Source organism: Alexandromys fortis, unplaced genomic scaffold, assembly GCF_014885135.2.
Source record: "Alexandromys fortis isolate MF-2015 unplaced genomic scaffold, M_Fortis_MF-2015_v1.1 scaffold_88, whole genome shotgun sequence".
NCBI classification, from domain to species: Eukaryota; Metazoa; Chordata; class Mammalia; order Rodentia; family Cricetidae; genus Alexandromys; species Alexandromys fortis.
Window position 1 is genome coordinate 2180921 of NW_026067961.1, and position 21681 is coordinate 2202601.

Here is a 21681-nt window from a genome sequence, read left to right on the forward strand (position 1 = left end):
ATGCCCCATTACTTTTCTGCTTGGGTCTGGTTTCATTGCAAGGCTCTTGGCTAATCAGTGTTAGCATGGTATATTCTTTGTTACTCTTTCACATGTAGTTTGCCTGTGCTGCTATATTCAAAGTGGGTCCTCGAGGCCACCTGTTGGTGTATCTTTGTTATCCAATCTGTCTTTGTCTGATGAGGTTGCCACAATAGGATACCATAAACTGTAAGACTTAAGAACAAGGAAAGTTTGCTTCTTGCATAGGGTCATAGGTATTACTGAGACTGGGGAGGGGACAGAGGGTCGAGCTTCTTGTGAGAGCTCTCTTGCACATGTTGCAGGCCACAAATATCTTCTGGAATCTTCATGCAGTAGAGAAGGAGGTAGAGAGCTCTCCAGGGATTCTCCATTCCTGTCCATGAAGGCTCCACCCGCAATACCTAAATTACCTCCTAAAAACCCTATTAGTGCTGTAAATATTCAGAAAGAAGTAGGATTTTGATACAATTTTCAAAAGATTCATTTTATTTTTATGTATGTGTATGTGTTTCTATATGGTATGTGTGCATGAGCTCAGGTACCGTTAGAGGCCAAAAGAGGACATCTCATATCCTGGAGAAGGAGTTACAGGAAGTAGTGAGCCATCCAACATGTGTGCTGGGAACTGAACTTGGGTCCTCTGCAAGTGCAATGCATGATATTAACGGCTGAGCTATCAACTCTCCATCCCCTCGACATATGAATTTTAAGGAAACACAAGCTGTCAGTTCTTAACGGTAAAATTCCTGCCTTTTAATTTGCGTACTTAGGCCATTTATATCTAATGTGATTGCTGATATGCTTAAGTCTGAGCCCATAGACTTTCCACATGTATTCTATTTGTGATGGCTTTATTGTGAAGAGATGTAGTTAATAAAAAATGTTGGTGAAGTTACCTGGAAGTACCTTCCACCTTCTCTGTTTTGTTCCTTCTGCCCAAAGCAATTCTTCTAACACAATTTTGTGATAAGATTTTGTCTTCCCCTGCCCTGCTTGATTGTGTCTGAGTATAAATCCGCTTCACCTTCAACTTGTTCTCTCTGCACCTAAGTCTTTTCATCTTTTCTTTCTGCTCTTGGTGGATTTTATTTGGAGAGGTGAAGGTTCTGAACATCTTTCATACAATGTTCCATTATTTAATTTCTTCGGTTACTATCAATTTCTTGTGTGTCACTTATTTGGCTGAAACTTATCCATCAGTGGGTTTATAATTCTGACCAAATGAGAGCACATTTTGTTCATTACTTCTTATTGACTGTCCTCCTTCTCTTCTTCTTGGTCTCCCTTTATATGTCTATAAGGCAACTTAAAACTTGCAAGTTATCTTTTTTATGATTTCTTTTTTTCTCTGGATATGTCATTTTGAATGTTTAATTGTTAATATTAATTGTTAACTTGAGTCAGAATGGTCTGTGGGCATGCAAGTGAAAGACTGTCTTGATTGCACTAATTGACGTAGGGAGTCACAGCCCACTGTGGGCAGCACCATTCCCTGGGCTTGTGTGAAGGGTTTTCTAAGAGTGAAGAATATGAGCTGAGTGATAACCATGCATAAATTCATGTATATAGACATGATACAAGTAGCTGCTTCAAGTTCTTCCCTTGATTTCGCTGCTTTAGTGTACTCTAACATGGAATTGTGAATTAGTATAAGCCCTTTCTCCCCTAAGTTGCTTTTTGACAGAGTATTTTAACACAGCAATAGAAATAAACCAAAGCAGAAGTCCTATATTAAGTTTTCAAGTTCCCCAATTGTTTCATCTGCAGATTCTTATGGACTCTTTAGATTATAATGCTTTCTAAAACTTTACCACTTGAGCCAAATAAAAGGGGGGGGGGTAGCTTGCCAGGTGTCCCCATCTGTCCTGTGTTATTTTCCTTGTTGCTGCTGGGTTAAGCAACTAAAGCGAGGAAGGGTTAATTGGGCTCACTGTTTGAGGGTATGGCTTATCGTGACAGGTAAGGCATGCTGCCGGGAGCCTGAGACAGCTGGCCACATTCTATACACAGTTAGGAAGCAGAGAGAGGTGAAAGCCAGTTTTCAGCTTGCTTTTTATCTTTCATGCAGCCTGGGACAGCAGGCCATAGAATGTTGCTGTTCGCCGTTAGGGTGGGTCTTCTCATTTCAATGAACTTAATGTAGGAAATCTCTTAGACATACCCAGAGGCATGCGTCTTTGGTGTTTTAGCTATTGTCAAGTTGACAGTTGATGTGAACCACGACACGATGCAGCCATAGTGCAAGAAGCCAGCTCTCTGAATGAGGGAAGGTTTAGGGAAAACCATATATGCATGACCCATTCTCTAGGAAGCCAGGGTGTGCTGGGTGACCTCTACAAATGCTACAGGTCATCAATTTGAGATTCTCCCCTTCCCCCCGGGCACTTAATGCTGCAATACCTTAATCAGAGTTAAGAGCCAACATAGAGAGACAGGATGAATGACTGTAACTCACGTGACACCTCAGGACACTCAATAGAGCCAATCTTTCTGACACCTCCTCACAGAGTCAGGCACCTTTGTGGCAGAACACCTTTAATCTACAGATCATCCTGTTCTCTCAAGATGCTCAAAGCAGCTGCCTCTGGTTAATGGAAAGGCAGGGACCCTTCTCATCTCAACAGAATAGCACTCCCTTCTCTGAGCCTTGTTATGGGAATCGTTTGTCAGTGGCCTTTCTAAAGGATGTGCTATTGATTTCTTTACTCAAGCGAGTGTACCAAGTGCCTATAGAGTGTGCTGGGTATTGTGCAAGACAGAGTTGTAGCAACAGTGGTCTCCCGGTCTCTCAGACAGCAGGAGGCAGGGGTGTCCTTTCACTGGGAAGGGGAGAGTGTGAGGAAGATGTGGCATCATACGCCGGCCACACACAGGTCCCTGCCAACCTCTGCTTCATGACAGACACTAGTGCCCAAGGCCGCATTCACAGCTCACATAGGTGACTTCCACCTGCTCTTGACCTTCATTCCAATCATCCAGTGTGCTCAGTGGTATCTGGGATTCCTTTTTCACTGCTGGGAGTTTATTCCCACAGCACAGAAGACAGAGTGAACATAGCCAGGGCTTCTCACTGACATGGGTGCCTTGACACAGCGTTGATATCAGGCGTCCTCCAAAGACATCCGTTCCAGGGTGGAAATACCATAGCTGAAGTCCAGTCCAGCCTCCTGTGCAATATTCAAATGCTTCACATTTATAATCTCATAGAGAAGAGGCCAGACCGGAATGCTAACTATTCATCTGCATGAGACTCTTTGCTCCTAATCACGTTGGATAATGAATGGAGAGAAGTGGGAAATCCGAATAGTTGACCTTTATGGCAACGGCGACTTGAGAAGCAGCAGAGAGCTGTGTACTAACCGCTGATCGCTCACGCCACCCCTCTGATTAATTTAATTGTAGGAAATAATGATGGCTAATTCAGCTGATGGATTTTTACAAGCTTAATTGACTTCAGAGATCTTTTGCCCAGTTTGTTACAGTGTATCAGCTGTCTGGTACATAGCAGACAGAGCAACATATGTACTTCCCTTGAACAAGTTTCTAGCTAGGCATTTGTGGCCAATCCCTGCAATCCTTCCACTCCCAGAGGCTGGGTCTGGAAGAATTATGCATTCTAGACTTGATCAACAGAAAGTGACCCTGTCTCAAAAACAATAAAGGTGTATAAACAATCAGAATGTGTTGATGAATTATAACCAAACAGGCTTAACCACTCAGCAAAGGCTCACCAAGCACATCAGCTCGTTAAGAATTGTGGGGGGGGACTCTGGGAACTCCTGACAGCATCCATAAGCAAAGACTTGACATGTGGGAGATGCACACTGTCTACATGAATGAACAAATGAATGAATGAATGAAATGAGCAAGCAAGTGAGCGAGTGAACGTATCCCGAACCAGAAGAGTCACCATGAAGGTTTTCACTAGCAGTAGATGCGTTTTCAAGAATCAGGAGGCACAGGAAAGTGAAGCCTTCAGGTGAGGGAAATGAAGGAAGGAGGGTACCTCAGAGTCTGAGTGTGGGCCTGAATGTGTAAACCTAAGTATGGGTTGAGGTAAGGATTTCTCACAGAAGAACAGGGGGAAATGCCATGGAAATGTGGGCACTTCCTGATGGAGGGGAGAGCGGGCACTGATGGAGGGGACAGCGGGCACTGATGGAGGGGAGAGCGGGCACTGATGGGGGAGACAGCGGGCACTGATGGGGGAGACAGCGGGCACTGATGGGGGAGACAGCGGACACTGATGGGGGAGACAGCGGGCACTGATGGGGGAGACAGCGGGCACTGATGGAGGGGAGAGCGGGCACTGATGGGGGAGAGAGCGGGCACTTTCTGGTAGATAATGGTGTGAGCACATCCTGGCAGAGAGGAGTGTGGACACTTTCAGGAACAACAAAGTGTGGGCACTCTTCCTAAATATGAGTGGAACCCATCCTGACACAGGAATATGGGTATTTTCTGAGGCATGCTTGCTGGTCCCTAAGAACTTGATCCATTTAGAGAAAATCAACTCACTTCCAAGCTTGCTTCTCCCTGCAGATGAAGATTTTGTCATGTTCAGCACCCAGTGTTTGAAGAGATGGCCACAGCACCCTGCATCAGTGACCTCCTCTCCTACTCCGAAAGGATTTGTCCTGAGCAGCTCTGAGACCCTCCACTAGTAGTCCAGTCCCCCTCTCTTCAGTGCAGAAGAAATCCGTTGGCTCTTGTTCAAACACAGCTCGATTCTGAGGACAGAATTCCCCTCTAACTAGACAGCGTGGCCACGGTGTAATCATCCTTTGCTGGCAAGACAAGCCAGTCTCACTAAGACAGCATGGTCTAGGCCACTCTGATAGGGAATGGGGATAAATGGCCAATGCATTGGCTCCTGATGAAGCTGCCTGTGGCAGGTACAGGAGTGCTGATAGTGTCTTGTGTCTTCATGATCCAGTGTTAACTTCTGCCGTTCTTTCCTCTGGGCCTATAATTCCTTTACAGATTGGGACTTTACCATTGTAGATTGGTCTTCACAAGACTTTCCTATTACAGCCCTATCTTCTAGACTTTCTCTTTTGTCCCTCAATGAAACATTGATAGCCCCCTAAGGGAAAGGTTGGAAAAAGAGAGAAGCATCATTCATCCACTAATTGTGTGGCGGTTGGAGCACACTCCCAGACAGCTGGTGAGACTGTGGCCCCAACGAAGGTGATGTGTGATTTGCACGGTTGGGCGGTTAGCTGGAGAGAGCTGGTCAGAGCCCAGCCAAGGACAGCTCTTGCACTGCCGGTTTCCCAGGCTGAGGGAGAAGCAGCTCGAGGACATCTGCATCCTCATTAAACTGGGGCACGCAACTTCTCGGGACGGACGTTACTGGAGATGAACTTAGAGCGTTTCTTCACCTCCAGGTCACACAGCAGCACACTCCACAAGGGCTTGTGAGTAACGTCTATCTGGAGCTAGAGCTAGAGTAAAGGCTCGCCCCAGAGCTTCCCCAGAGGGCGAGCTAGTGGGATTCCTTCGATCTTAGTGGGGAAAGATCACATCCACTCATGGGCAGATCGTGTTCACTCATGGAGAGAACATACATACTCACTGGTGGGAGGAAATAATGTCTATGAAGTGGGAAAGACCATATTCTCTCATTGGATTAGATAGCATATGGGAGAAACCACATCCATTCCTTGGGTGAAGATTATTTCCATCATTGGGGGAATCATGTCTACACACTGTGAGACCATATCCAGTAATTTGCTGGTTGGTAAGAGACCACATCCACTCATTGTGTGGAAAGAGACTATGTCTGCTCACTGACGGCATGACATGGGGAAGGGATCCTATCCCTTGTTGTTTGTATTTACCCCCTGTGGTGGTGCCAACACTGTGTCTGGCCCAGGAATAACAGATGAGTTAACTAAACCTGCTGCCCCCTCTCCTCTCCGTGTCCCTGGGCATCACTTTGACTGCCCGCTTCATTGCCTTGGATCTCAGCTCTACCAGGAACTCCCTCAGCTCACCCAAATGCCATATTCCACCACACCGAAGGCTCGGTCCAGAGACACCTCCTCCAGGCTGTGAGCATTTACCTGCACATATGTGTGTGTGCTACATGCATGCAGTACCCATGCAGGTTAGAAGGCGGCATCAGATCCTTTGGAATTAAGAGTGTTGGGTGGTTGTGAGCCACCGTGAAGCTCCTGGGAACCCAAACCAAGTCTTCTACGAGCACAGTAAGTGCTCTTAGCTGTTGAGCCATCTCTCCACCCCCAGATCGTGTTGTTGATCTCAGCAAGCCACTAAGCCTCCGAGCATCACTGACTGAATTCTCTCAGAGCCTCTCTTGGGTCATTCTGCTAGCCCTGAGCTCTGTCACAGTCTGTGACGAGATCATGCACCCCTCCAGCACCCCGGAACCCCTTGCCCTGTCTCTGGCCCTATTAATTACTCTAAGGTCTGTGGAGAGAGATTATTCTCTATCTCCTTCTCTCCTAGTAGAACACAACAGAACAGAATACTTTGAACAAGATAACCTCTGTGGTCTCTCAGATGCAGGCCCTGTCTTATCTCCCTCAACTTAAATTAATATCAGGCTTTGGCAGGTCCGGGGATTATCTTGCATCTTTTCCACTGTCCCACATCTACAGAGGTCCTCAGAGTGCACTGAGTGGGTACAGAATGAGCTTCAGCCAGGAGTTCATTACTGAATACCAGACTAGAATATTCCTTCAGCAGAAGCCTGACCCTGAGCTGAATGCTGGAAATGAAAGATGAGCAGAATATGGGCCATATCCCTGAAGGACCAGAGAGGCCAAAGTGTGCAAGCTAGTGATTCCCCACAGACACACCTGCACCCACAGGCTATTCTCTACCCTTCCCCCCCCCCCCCCCCCCCCCCCCCCCCCCCCCCCCCCCCCCCCCCCCCCCCCCCCCCCCCCCCCCCCGCCGTCCTCTCTATCACCCTCCACGCTGCATTCTGAGACAGGGTCTCTCGCTGAGCCTGAAGTTCATTAATTCTGCTGGAGTGCCTGGTCCATGGGTCCCGGGGTCTGCCTCCCTTTTCCTCCCATCACTGAGATTACAGACACACGCTACCAGGCCAGGCTCATTGCATAGGTGCTGCGGATCCAAATTCAACCCCTCATGCTTACATGGTGCCTGTAAGCACCATGCCTCCCGTGCTGCTCCTGTCTTCTAGAGGATGCAGCAGATTCGATGCTAGAATGCACATGCTTACGTTGGCTGAGCAAGTTTGCCCCATGGGTAATGATGCGTGGAGCTGCGTGGAAAACCAGATCCTCCCATATCTGTGGCATCGGTCTCATCACCCCGTGTCAGCCTCGTGGGACAGCACATGCTGCCACAGCCCGGTTCTGAAGGGCACACGCAGAAGGAAATGGGGAAATGACGTCTGGGGACAGGTCAAGGCGAGAAGGATGGAGGCTTCATACCTGGTAATGATTAATAGCCTCCGCTTGCATTTGTTAAGAGAATGTGTTTTCTCATTGTTCATTCTCAATGTCATGTCTGCAAAGCCTGGGGAAACACGTATGTGCCATACATGTGCAGGAATCTAAACCCACGCAGTCTGCTCCAGCATCTAGCCTCAGCCCTTGCAAGCACTATTTCCTGGAACAATGGAATCCAAAAGTGTGTAAAGCTGTAATGTCCTCGACTGTTCATGAAGAGCTGCTTCTGGGACTGTGTCCTGCTGGTCCTCAGCTCCCCGTCATCCGTTGTCAATCTGTGCAACGCATGGTGTACTGCACGTTGTTAGCGTGACCTTGAACACGGTCTCTCCAGGATGGGAGCGACTGTGAGCCGGCGTTGCCACAGTGTCAGAGACACATCTGCTTCCAGCTGAGTTTCTTTGGTTTCAGCTCAAAAACAGTTTACCGAGAGGCACAATGATTCAAAGTGACATCGGGTGCCCCATCGGCATGCGTGTGGTAATTTCTTCCATCCTGTAATTAAATCAATTAGATTTCTAAGGCTTCCATGAGGGGATTTCCAGGAATCCTTTCTCAGCAGCCCACAAGCCACTCGCTGCATATCACCCGCTCCCTACCTTCCGGTCTCCGGCGTCTCTCAGCAGAGCGGAGTGCGGAATACAGCTGACAGCTATTGAATGGCTGAGGAGAGAAGATCAGCAGGGACAGCCTAAGTCTCCGCTCTGGACAGCGAGCCTGGGCAAACGAAGGCCAACGTACCTTCCAGTTCTGGCCCAGTCAAGGCAAAGCGTTTCCTAGGTGCCATTTATTTACTACTTCAATAAAGGCCAAGTTTGGGGGTTAGCATGCCCTCAAAATATCAGGGGCTGGGTGCCTTCCGGTGACACCCATCCTTGGCACATAGGTATACTCCAAAGCAAACAACAGCCTGGCTTTGTGATGCCTGTAGGAACACTGGGAAGTAAAGACACAAGGATGACCACAGGTACTGGGCTACCCTGGGCTACATAGCAAGACTCTGCCTTAAATGCTAATATGGAGCTGGGAGGGGTCATGGAGTCCCACGTCTCGCGGATGCACTGTTATTTCCAACCGATGGCTGCTGCGGTCAGGGGTGTCAGTTTTCTCAGAGGATGCAGTCCCTGTGAGATTGCCCTTGCTCCAGTGAATGCTCCTACACCCTTGTAGCACGAGGCGGACTCAGATGTGATTTAAGGAGAAGGGGGGACATGTGAGGTTGAGGGAAGAAAGTAGTAAGAGAGATAAGAAAGGAACTGGAGGGGAATGGGCTTGATCGAAATGAATTATATGCAAGTATAAATTCTCAAGACATAAAAGATAATTGAAAACAGATGAGGGCTGTTTGTCTCGTTTCCATTTTGTGGGTAACAATCAGAGCTGGGTCCTCAGTCCTGAAAAAGCCAACACCTTCAATAAGCTTCTTATAGGATACTATGTGAGAAATCTCCAGTTACAACAAAAAAGGGTGCTTTGCTGGCCGAGTAGATGGCTCAATGGGTAAAGAACTTGCTGTGCAAGCGTGAGGACTTGAGTTCAAATCCCTAGTACTCATATAAAATCAGACATGGCAGCTCATATCTGTAGCCCCAGAGCTGCTCAGGGAGATGGGGGGTGTAGACAAGAATGCCCAATGCTTGCAGACCAGCCAGTCTGGCTTACACAGCAGGGAAACAATAGACCTTTCTCATACATTTCTTACACAGAAAGTTGTCCCACGACCTCTGCATGCCTGTTATAAGATGCCTAAACCAGTACAACACACACACACACACACACACACACACACACACACACACGTCTTTCTCCATAGACCCTGCTTACCGCACAAGCATGAAGGGATAAGTTGCAGACCCCAGAATGCACAGAAAAAAATGCATCATGACATACGCCTGTCACCCCAGATTTGGCAGGAGAAGACAAGAGGATACCTAGGGTTCTCTGACCAGCCAGTCTAGCCAATCGTCAGTTGGAGACCCTGTCTCAAAACAATGGTGGAGAGCAACCAAGAACAACCCTCAAGGTCAACCTGTGGCCTGCACACATATGCACACACATGAACGGATGCTCAAGCCACAGAGACACAAGGGGGGGCTCAATTCTGAGACTTTTGGAACAAACTACAGCAGACTCTGTGACTTGTAACTGCAGAAGAATCAATCCCCGAGCTCTTGGAAGACAGAGGCCCCAGATAAGACGTTCACAGCGACAGCTTGACAACTTAAGGTCCCTTCCAGCGGCTCTGTTTTTGTAACTTTTCCAGCTGCTAAGAGCCAGGAGCATTCCTTGGCTCTGGGGCTCCTCCTCTTGGCTCCTCTGCCATCTTCTACCCTAGCACCTCTCGATACATTCTGCAGCTACAGCTCCCTCCACTTCCTCTCACGAGGGCCCAGTGAACACATGGGACCACTGGGTCACCTGTGGCTATTGCCCCTTTCTTAACCTAAAGTACCGAAGTCCTTTTGCTTCTTTCAGGACCCATAGCCTTCAGTTCCAGACATCACTGAGTGACATCATTCAAGCCCACTGTGAGAGTTCCCAATCCCTAGGCAAAGGGTCTTGAACTATATAAAAATGTAGAAAGCTAAATGCAAGCAAATTAGCTATCAACCAAGGTCGTGCATGTTCCCCTAGCCTTTGGCTGAGGATGTAGTGACTGACTACCTGCTTGAGCTCCTGCCTTGGCTTCTTCTCAGTGACAGACTGTGACCCAGAAGCCCAGTTCACCTTTCTCTCCCCTAAGTTGTTTTTGGTCAGGATGTTTTTACGACAGAACAGAGATGACGCTAAGACACAGGGCAAGACAGAAAGAGTGTGCAACAAGTCTGGGGAGGAGTTTGAGCCGTCTCCAGTTTGCCCCAGCCTTGACAGCCCGAATGGTGCTTGGGAGACCCCAAAGCACCCTGGGATTCATGCAAAGAATCGAATTGTCTAGAGAGACATGGAGATCCACCTTTCCCTCCAATCCATGCTCAGAGATGAGGCTGAAAAACACATGTGGAAGCCACATCCCAAGAAAACCACTGTTTTCTTAGACACTTAGACCGTCCAGGGACTACCTGCCAACAGAGGCCATCAATGGTAGATACAACCATTCTACCGCCACAGAAAGCTCACCACCGGGCTGCACAACTGTGCTACCTGGGGACAGCAATCCCCTGCATCGTGACACCATTCCTGTCTCCTTTCTCTTGGGCCCATAAACTAAGGATGTTTTAGCCAGTGGTGTTTTACTCTACCCAGAAAGGAGTGGAAGGACAGAGGTGCCCCCATGTACCCCCAACTCATAGTCACACACTTGCACCTCCGAGTTCCTCCAGTGAGGGTCTGGCCCACAAGTAGTCTAGAGTTTCAAAAGATTTGCATAATTAGAAAAGTCTTAAACAAAATTGGAACAATTTTAATAACCGGCAGTGACCAGAAAGCAATTAAGGCTGCCGGGACATCGTTAAGTAACGGGAAAGGAGGGTTAATAGCACGGTTAATGAAAGAGATGGTGAGGAAATATTCCCAGGACTTGAGACAGCTCAATAAACCAGGTTCAGGGTCACAACAGATATCTTTTATTTTTGCTTGCCCAGCGTTCTCTTCCTCTTAATTGTCCATGGAGAAGTGCATTCTTCTGTTTCCTGGCGGTGGGAAAGAGGTTGTGTACTTTCCAAGTCCGTTTCTATGGAAAATCTCTCCCTCCAAACCAGAAGCAGGCAGACCTCTGACTCAGGCCTTGTCAGTCAAAGCAAATAAGATCCTATTTAGAGGCAGAGGGGGGCAGGGGGAGTAGAGTGGAGGTCAGCAAGAAACCTGGGAACTGCAGGGAAGCCCAGCTGTAGAGCATTTTATTCTACAACTCCTTCAGACTGTATCGCCTCTGCCCTGTTGCTGTTAATGGGTTAATAGGTCCTGCAGCACAGGTGATGGGAATTCTATCAGGTTTGCTACTAACCACAGGAAACATCCTGTCTTTCTGTGAGACTTGGCTATCGGTGTCTCTCTTTATCCCCACCTCGCCATAGATGCGGATGGGATTTGTGTCGCCAGAATTCTGTGATGGCCTGAAGTTCCTCCCAGAGAAACTCTGGTCCCCACAGGAGCCCACATGGGGCTGGGGACTGGGTTAAATTCTCCACGAGCTCTGGGCTTTATACGTTAAGTGCAAAGTTGCTTTCTCGGGGATTGCAAACCCTGGCTCCCTGGGGCCACTGATCTGTTAACTGAGCGGTTAAATAAAAGTTGTGTGATAAGGTTGCCTCAGACTAGACCCACCAGGGTGCGGGCTGGCTGCTCTGTCTCTAAGTCTAACACATCATCTTCAGATGCCACCTACTTCCGTAAGCCATGGCGAGACCAGTGCCACGGGTGCCTCTTGTTTCCACGGCGTAAACAAGTAAGAAGACTCTTTTTTTTTTTTTTTTTTTTTACTTTTAAAATGAACAATTGACAGAATTAGAAAAATTTTAAGAAAAAATGAATCTGAATTCAAAGTAGTATCTCTGGGAGAAGGGGAATCTTGAGGAAACTTAGAACAAGAACATCTCCTGATAAAAACTGGCCCTTCTTGACCAGAGGGCCCCAAGGTGGGTCACCTTAGACAGATTTTGATGATGAAGTTGCTGTCTCACAGACTAACTTCAGCGTGCTTGCAGAGGGGAGGTCTCCTCAGACATCCGCAGAGCCCATGCTGTGCGATACAATCCAGGGAGTCACACACGCTGAGCTCCCACGCCTCCCACGCCCAGTGAGCCTCTGATGACTGCCCTTTGTGTCTGCCTGTCTGGACCCAGAGAGGAAGCATTGCTGGTTTCCAGATCTCTTACTTTCTGTTGCTGAGATAAAAGCGACTTCGGGAGGAAGGTGTTTATTTGGCTTACACATCCAGGTCACACTTCATCGCTGAGGGAGTCAGGATGGGGACTCAAGCAGGAACTTGAACCAGAAACCATGGTGGAGAAAGCGGCTTGCTGGCTCCCCACTGGCTCATGAGCAGCTAGCTTTCTCAGATAGCCACGCCCCTCTGCCTAGGGTTGGTGCCTCCCTGGGTGGGCAGGGTCCTCCTACACCAATTAGCTATCATAACGGGCACACCCACTGGCCTGTCCAATAAGAGATTCTTCAGCTGAGGCTTTCTCTACCCAGATGAATCCAGGCTTTATCAAACTGGCAATAAGGACACATCAGGACACAGGGCCAAGTTGAAACTCTGAGAAAGGGATGAGCCATTTTCCTGGTCGGCACCAGGCAGGGGGCCTGTGAGCCATGTGGCTCTGAGGTCTACTGTGTGCACACGATGCTGGGAAAACGGCGCTTCTGCACGGGGCTTATTTCCTGCTCTCCATGGGCCCAACCCATCTGCTGCCTGCTTCCCTGGTTTGATTTCATTTTGCCTTTCTCTCCAAAGAGCGCGTCCTTACGTATCTACCTCCAAACCAGGTACTGACTGGCCTCGCTGATGGGTGGCCTGTAGGCGTGCCCCTTTGTTTCAAGATAGAATCAAGTCAGCACATGTGCCCTGAGGCCATTCCATGTCCACCCGACTGTGAGCGTGGAAAAGGCAAGCAAACACCAACAACAAAACTACCACCCAGCGCTCCAGGCCTGCAGATCCCCAATGCCTTCCAGTCTAGTCCCAGAGGCTCCGAGCTGCGGCAGGGAGATGTGGGGTGAGATGAGAGCCCATTAGAAGATTCTACCAGCCAGCTTGAGCCCATAAGATCACCAGACATGAAAACTGTCCCCTCTCCCTCCCAGATGGGGAGCTGAGAACACAAGCGCCCATGCTGCGCGGGACCCCATCTAACCCCAATTACACGCCGCAACTGGAGCTCGGCAGAACACGAGCTGGTGGAAAACCCAGCACGAGGCAACTTCTGTTTCCACCAGGGTTTCCAGCTCGTCAGCCCTCTGCAATTCAGCTCAGGATGACTGAAGAACTCTGTGCGCGGCTCTAGGTGGCACTTAGTCCTCAAGGAGCAGACAGCAGGGAGGAGGAAGTCAGCCCTAAGCAGCCACACTGCTGGTCAAGGCAGGAAAGAGAAAGGTAAGTCTGTGTTCTGCTTTCTCCAGCTTGCCTTGGAGGGAGTGGACCGCCTGCAGGTGGCCGGAGGGGAAGAGAGGAAGGTTTATGCAGAGATCTATGTGGTCTGCTTCCTGATGCTATGACAAAATGCCTGAGCCTGGGCATTATGGAGAGCAGAGGTTTGTGGGCTTGCAGGCTGGAGGCCTGGGCTTATAGGCACATGGCTTTAGAATCCTGTCATCTTTCTTGAGGGCCTCCTGTCTGCTTCACTAACAAGGCGGGGGTGTCACACGATAAAGAGGAAACGTGACAGAGACTAGGCAGTACAGTTCTAATTGGTCTTAATAATAAAAGGTTGGATGGAATAGGATATTAAGGGCTGAAAGCTGAGCCATCAGAGAAGCAGAGTAGCAGCCACTAGAGAGACCTTTGACCTCTACTGAATCCTCAGACCACCTTTGTGGTCCTGTCTCTATGAATCCTCAGACTGAATGCTGTCTCTACAAAACCTTGGACAGAATCTGAGCTCCTGTCTCCTTCCACCTTATATTCCTCTCTCAGCCCAGCCATATCACTCCTGTCTCCACCTCCCTAGTGCTGGGATTAAAGGTGTGTAATCCCACATGGGATCATCTTTGTGTAAATTCTATTTCTCTTTTAGACAGATTCGATCCCGTGTAGCCCCGGGTGGATTTGAACTCACAGAGATCCATCTGCCTCTGTCTCCCAAGTGCTGGGATTAAAGGTGTGTTTCACCACTGCCTGGCCTCTATGGCTAACTTGTGGCTTAGCTCGCACTCTGATCTTCAGGCAAGTTTTATTTGTTAGATCACAAACAAAATATTACTGCATGACTGGCCTGTTTATATGACCCATCTGTGAGGGCACTGTGGGATACTGTGCCTGGAGAGACACAAGGCAACATTTATTCGCACTAGACAGAGAACTGACAACAGACGCAAAGAAGGATACCGCCATAGTTCAACCTGGTAAACCAAAATGAGTTTACTGGAGCTAATTACAGGCATCTGACTGAACCAATGACTTTGCTGGAGTTAATTACAGGCGTGTGGCTGAACCAATGGCTTTGCTGGAGCTAATTACAGCCATGTGGCTGAGAGATTGTTATTTACAGAAGTGTGGATAACTCAGACATGGCTACATCCCTGAAAGTCCAACCCAGTGTGGGTGACAGCTTACAAAAGCTGAAGCCCCACTGAAGCTCACCACGCATTTTGTGGGCAGCTCAACAGATTGGAGAATTTCTTCCTTGCAACATGGCTGGTCTAATCTCCTCATGTTCTCTTACAGTTTATATAAATTTGAGAAGAGGGGAGCCTTGAGTAGCTTGTCAGTTTCAGAGACTTCCTGAGACTTCTGGGTTTTTTACTTCTTGAGTCTTAAGAATTCTTGGAGGAAATCGCCACACAACAGATGCGTGAGTCTTTCCAACCCAGTGACCCCGGAGATCCCCATCTACAAAGACCATTAACGTACAGTTCTAGCGATTGGGATCCTGACACAAGGGTACAGGTCAATCTGTACTTTGTATGAGTGATATCACATGACTTGAGTCTGTCCCACATGGGTCCTGATAGGCAGGACCTCAAGCGCATAAGGATGCATTGAGCTTCAAATGGGTACAAGCCATGCAGTGTTCAGTGCCTGCCCCACCTAAGTGAGCTTTCTGTTGTCTGGCTAACTATCCCTCTCCAAATTTTTAGAGACCAGGCCTGCATGCTACCTCCTGGTTCCTGTGTGTCAACAGTTTCAGAGTGCTTGGCTCTCTTCTCAGTCTGCAAGGCCAAGATGACTGAGCCAGCTGGCTGCCATGTTCATTCTTACCCAAAGCTCAGCTGGAGAAGGATCCTTGCTGTGGTTTGAGTATGCAATCTCCCCCTAGGCTCATGATTTGAAAGTTGGTCCCCAGACAATGGCATTACTTTGAGAAGTAGTCAAAATTTAAGGCGGTTTGGCCTCCCTGGAAGAAGCCACCAGGGGTGAGACGTCGGGGATATAGTAGTCCCGGCCACTGCCTATCGTTTCTGCTTCTGGATCTGCTGTGATTGGAGCAGCCCTCGCCCAACAGCCTCCCCTCCATCTCCTCCACGCTTCCCCACTGTGACACACCGACGCCAGAAGAAATCTAAGCCTTTCCTCCACTCAGCTGTTTCTGTCGGTGTTGCACAAAGGTGGCAACCACGGTCTACGTTCAAGTCCCCTCAGTTAGGCCACAGGATCGATTTCCTTGAACCCATGGACACCTTATTTACCAAAGCTCACAACATAAAGGCACAGTTGTCTCCTGCTTGGAGCCTCTGGATTCCAGAAAGCCAAGACCTTCATTAAAGACACACATTCACCCTTTTTAGCCAAAACGCCAACCGCCTAGGGACTTTAATTGAATCTGTTTGCCCTCGTCATACGGCATCCCTTGGATTTAAGATCCAGCATGCCAACCCACGCTCTCGGGAGGAGGTAAACAGGGTGGAGAGAGCAGAGGCTAGGACGGAGGGTATCCGAGGACTGTGTTTTCTACGGTGTGCCTGCAGTTCCTCTGGGCACTCTGCAGAAGGTCACTGTCTCCACGGAAGGCCCCAAAACTGGGGCAGGAGAGCTTAAGGAATGTGTGCAAGACCTTTCAACTATGAGATGGAGCGTTAGTTCAGTTGAAGTGTTTGCTTTCACTTCCTCAGAGCCCACCTTTTCAAAAAAGCTCAACAGTAGTGTGTGCCTGTAATCCCATTGCCAGGAAAGCAATGACAGGCAGATAGCTGAGGCTCACTGGACATCCCTCTTGGTGAGTTCCAGGCCAAAGAGAGACCCTGGCTCAACAAAAAGGGCATGTCACCTGAGGGAAGACAGCCAATGTTGTCCCCAATCCTCAACATGCACCTGCACGCACACATACACACACACACACACACACACACACACACACACACGTATTCTTCAACTGCTTCAACTGACAAGGCATGGCAGCTCATGACTACAGTCCTAGAACTCAGGAGAATGAGGCAGGAGTGTTGGATGAAGGCCATTTATTTGTTCCTGGCTGCTCAGTCCTGAAATAATCACACAGAAACCATATTATTTAAAATACTGCTTGGCCCATTAGCTCTAGTTTCTTAATGGCTAGTTTCTTATTAATTTAACCCATCTCCATTAATCTGTGTATTGCCACTTGGCAGTGTCTTACCGGGTAAAGTTCCAGCATCTGTCTGAGGCAGGGCTACATGGCTTCTCCCTTACTCTGCCTCCTTTCTCCCTGCATTCAGTTTAGTTTTCCCCCACTTAGCTCTGTTCTTCCCTCCTCTGCTATAGGCTCAACACAGTTTGTTATTAACCAATGGTATTCACAGCATACAGAAGGGAATCCCATATCACAGAAAGATATTGAATATAAGTCTAACCTGGACTACATATGGAGACTTCTTTGAAAGATAAACTTACAACTAACTAACTAAGATGAAAGTCAAGAGAGGCCATTGTGCAAAGCTGTGAAGGTTAAGCCTGGAGACCCCAGGATGCTGGAGATGCCAGAATCATGGGATACCTGCTGGGGCAAGCTGGGGAGTAGAACCAGCCCAAGAGAGAGAAGTGTCTTGCAGACAACAAAGCTGAGAGGGGTTGGAGATCTGAAGAGCACAGTGGCAACAGACATGGAGACGCAGAATTTGGAGTTTGCTTTGGTCCAGGATTTCCTCACTATGCTCCCTCCCCTATGTTTCGGAATGGTAATGTATGTATATCCTATGCCATTATATGTTAAAGTATGTGATCTGCTTTATGATTTTGATTTTACAGAGGATTGCAGCTAAGAGACGACATGAATCTCAAAAGAGACTTTTTAGGACTTTTAAACATTGTTGAGACTGTGATGGACTGTGAGGACTTTTGAAGTTGGACTAAAGGCATTTTGCATTATGATATCGTTACAAGTTTATGGGGCAGAGAGTGGAATGTGGTGGTTTGAATGTAATTGGCCGCATGAGCTCCTAGGGAGAGGCACTGTTAGGAGGTGTCGCTTTGTTGGAGGAAGTGTGTCACTGTGGAGGTGGGCTTTGAGAGCTCAAATATGCTCAAGTCACGCCCAGTGAGATGGATCACTTCCTGTTGCCTACAGGTCAAGATGTAAGAACCCTTAGCTCCTTCTCCAGCACTGTGTCCGCCTGGGCGCTGTCACGCTTCCTGCCATGATGACAGTGGACTGAACCTCGGAACTGTAAGCCACCACAATGAAATGTTTCCCTTTATAAGAGTTGCCGCAGTCATGGTGTCTCTGGGTGTCTCTTCACAGCAGGCAGCTGTAGCTTTGTGAAAAGCTAGGAGATCCTCTCTGCAGACCCAGGGCTGCCATATGCTCACTCCAACCCTGTTAGGGGATCGCAGTTCCTCTCTGTCATCTGTGTCCAAGGAAGTCACGGAAGGTTTTGGGGGGCCACCAGGATGGCTCCTCATTTTGTCCCTCTCTCTTGTCCCTGTCTCCCTGTTCATGATTTCACTGTGAGTATGCGTGTTTGTTGAGATGGAAAACAGAATGAAATCTTGAAACCATAGGAAAAGCCAGACATTTCTATAAAATGTTGGTCCAGATCTCTGACCCTGCTAAGGGCTGGCCCAGCCCTGACCCTGTTGAGGCAATTAGTGGGAACTGTCTCCTGTCTCCAGGGAGGTTCTTGTCCCACCTCCTCTAAGAACAATGGACAGAGCAAGCAATGGAGACTATAGAAAGGCAGGACTTTATTATCACTGTGGGACTAACAACCTTAAACAGAACTAAAAAAAATAAAAACATAAAATATTACCTCCTAAGATTCAAATGAAACGAACTCTTGGTAGTAGCAGGAGCTAGCAGACTGTGCTAACATTCAGGAAAGAAGTTGAGCTTGTAAGTACTCAGAGGGTGTCAACCAAGAGTGACCCCTGCTGAGCAAGTTTGCAGGTCACTCCCAGGAGGCTTGGAGGTCTCAAGAAGCTGCAGCATTAACTCCCATCTGCACCAGAAGTGTGGACTCTTGAAGGCTGAGGTAGGAGTGAGTCCCCCCAGTACACGGATTTCTGTCTTCCGTGAGTCCTGGGGACTGGCTTGAGCAGGATCCCTGCCAGGGCCTAAAGCTTTGGGTGAACTACAGAGTGGGCTCAGTGAGTTCCTTGATCTGATGTGGATGCCTCAAACACAGGAAGTCTCCAGTGAGTCCTGAGGGCAGTGTTCTCTGGAGACTGGGCCAGCTGGGAGTCAGACCCCACAGTCCTAGGCCTGAAGAGATGAGAATCTGGGGCAGGGCCCAGAAGTCGTCTTCCTCCCCTGGCTCCTGCCATGAACATGCAAGATTAGTGGTCTTAAACACAGGTTTATAGGGCGCTAGCTGGGCTCCAATTGACTGAATGTGGAACGCAAACAGGGTGAGAAAATAAAGACCAATCAGGGACAGGTGGTCAGAACCAGAGCCCACAGAAAGTGTTGGTTTGCAATCACATCCTGAAGTGTGTAGGGGCCACCTACCCTTAACACCAGCTATGACTTCTGTACCATTGTCGGGTACCAATGAAGTTGCAGCAAAAAATACTCCAGCCTCCCATCTCTCTCTGTCCCCTCACTCATCTCTCCCTTGACTTTCCAGACCTTGTCCCCCTCATTCTTTCTCAGTTGGACTGAAATCCAGGTCCTGTAGGAAAACAATGAGAGAACGCCCTTCCTTGCAACCAGAAGGGCCCATGCACCCTCCACTCACAGTGTGGGGTTTGGAGCTGGAGGAGATGCACAAGGCTAGCTGGGAGCAGCTCTTATCTTTTGTAACCACCACTCTAAGTGTATATCATGTGTATATTTTAAAGAACTGTTTCTTAGGTAGTCAAACAAAGCTTTTAGAAGTTTGAGGAAGCTGAGGGATTAACTTCCAGTTACCACTAATGGTCTTGGGCCAGCTCTGGAGGAAGATCAACTTAAAATAAAGGTAAGCGATCGAGCCAGACTTTCCCATCAGCTGCTGACACTGCAGCTCCCCCGAGATGCCTCACCTCAGCCCAGAGCTTTGAGGAGATGAACTCCACTTTTCTCCTCTCTTCATCTCTCAGTGTCTTCTCCCTTAAACCAGGCATCTCTAATGCGGCCTCTGGAAGGAGGAAGTTGACGATCTACTTGAGCTCCCAGCTCAGTAATTCAAAGGAGAGAGGGCGAGAAGGGACCAGTAGTCGTTCAGACAGCCACAGTGCTCTTCAATGCCTCGAGATTAAAATAGTTCCTTAGCTCCTGCACTCAAGCCTCGGGAGCAGGGCAGGGGAAAGCCTGTGCATTGGTGCAGAGGAGCAGGTCATCTGGGACAAAACACGGACTAGGTTTCGCAAAAAGGTGTGCATCTGGATCTAGAGAGATGTCTGGCCAGCTGGCGTAACCTACACGGAGAGGTTCAGGGTCAGTAACCAAAACTGGAAGGTATCTGAGGAATATCACCCAAACACACACACACAAAATGTGTGCACAAACACACACAGTGTACATGTGTGTATCGACATACACAAGACAATCAAAAGCCGGTACATTTGTGTTTGATTTGATTCATCCGTAGGTGCTGATGGTTCCAGACTGATCTGGCAGTCTCGCAGCAAACAACTGGCCATGAGGAATGACCATAGCACAGCTGTTCCCCGTCCTGCACCACACTGTACTGGGTGGGAAACAGCCCTGCCAAGAGGAAGCTGAGCGTGCCTGGGAGGGCAGCAGAACAAGGCCATGAAGCACTATATACTAAGTGATTCAGACGCCATTGGTAGGCAGTGAAGAAAGAGATAACCTAAGGCCAGACATGATTAATTGCTGACTGAATTAGTCGGACAGTAATGACAGAAGGTCAGAGTGGAGAATGATGGCTTCCCTCCAAGGTCATCAAGGAAGACGGCATCACCACATGGTTAGAATGGAGCAGACAAGGCAAGGACAGAGACTGAAGGAGCTGATGTGTTCTTCCTAAGAGGTGGGCACTGAGGCCCGGCTGGGGAGAAAGGTGGCACCCTGAAAGTGAGTGGTAGTATGCTTCCCTAGATCCACAGAGTTGTTCCACAGGGTTTCCCACACTGACTTCAGGGCCTGTCGTGGGAAGTGGAGGAAGGGATGGGACTCAAAGTGGTTCTTATAGATAGAATCTAGTCTTGAATGGTCTCAGTTCCATGGCATGGTTTGTCTTGATTGTCAACACAAAAGGATCTAGACTCACAGAAGTGACAAAGCTCCAGGCATGTCTGTGAGGGATTATCTAGATTGAGTTAAGGGAATCAGGAAGACTCACCCCTTCCGTAGGCAGAAGACCTGGACAGAATAAAAAAGAGAAAGCGGCTGAGCACCAACACCCCTCTCCGTCTGCTTCCCGACTGCGGATGCAATGTGACCAGGCGCCTCACGCTCCTGCTGCCAGGCCTTCCCCTCAAACTGCTACCCCAAACAAGCCCTTCCTCGGTAAGTTGCTCTGGTCGGGTCTTTTGCCACAATGGAAAAAGCAACAGACACGATGTATGAGGGGACTCTGGAAAAGAGTTTCTGAAGAGTCGCAGTGGCCTCCAAGGCCCTCAGTTCTCTAAGTGTCCCCGGGATAGTGAGCAGGGCTCTACAGACGGCTGACATGCTCGAATGCTCTACAAGCTATCAGCAGGGGATATGGCTGACTCCACGTGCATCAGACATCTTCAGGGCTCCACGCCCTCCACTCCCCACGTCTGGGATTACCAACTTGCCCCAAGATGCCCCATCTCCCTTATAACTCTCAGGTGAGAGACCCCATGTTGCTGCTTGTGTCCACGTCCCCTAGCACGGCTTATATCAGGCGGCAGTGAGGATGAGTGACAGGTGCACTCCTGCCCCATGCCTCTTAATGGCTCCCGCCACATTTGGATGGCTCTGGGCTCCTTGCCATTGACTAAAAGCCTTTACAGATCTGGCCCCCGCTGCCTTTTGTTCCTGGTCGCTGGCCTTCCCCTCACAGGCTCTGCTCCAATGACACTGGGCTCTTCCCTCTGCCAAGTCCCCACACATGCTACGAGCCTTTTGGCATCAGAGACTCCATGGTCAGCTACTGGGAACAATGAGTCATGACCCCTCTTTCTTTCCCCTGTTTTATTTTTCCATCTTCATTTATCTGGGTTCAACAAGTAGACTCACGGCAGGATTAAGTGGAACGTTTTAGGAAGGGAATGCCAGTAAGA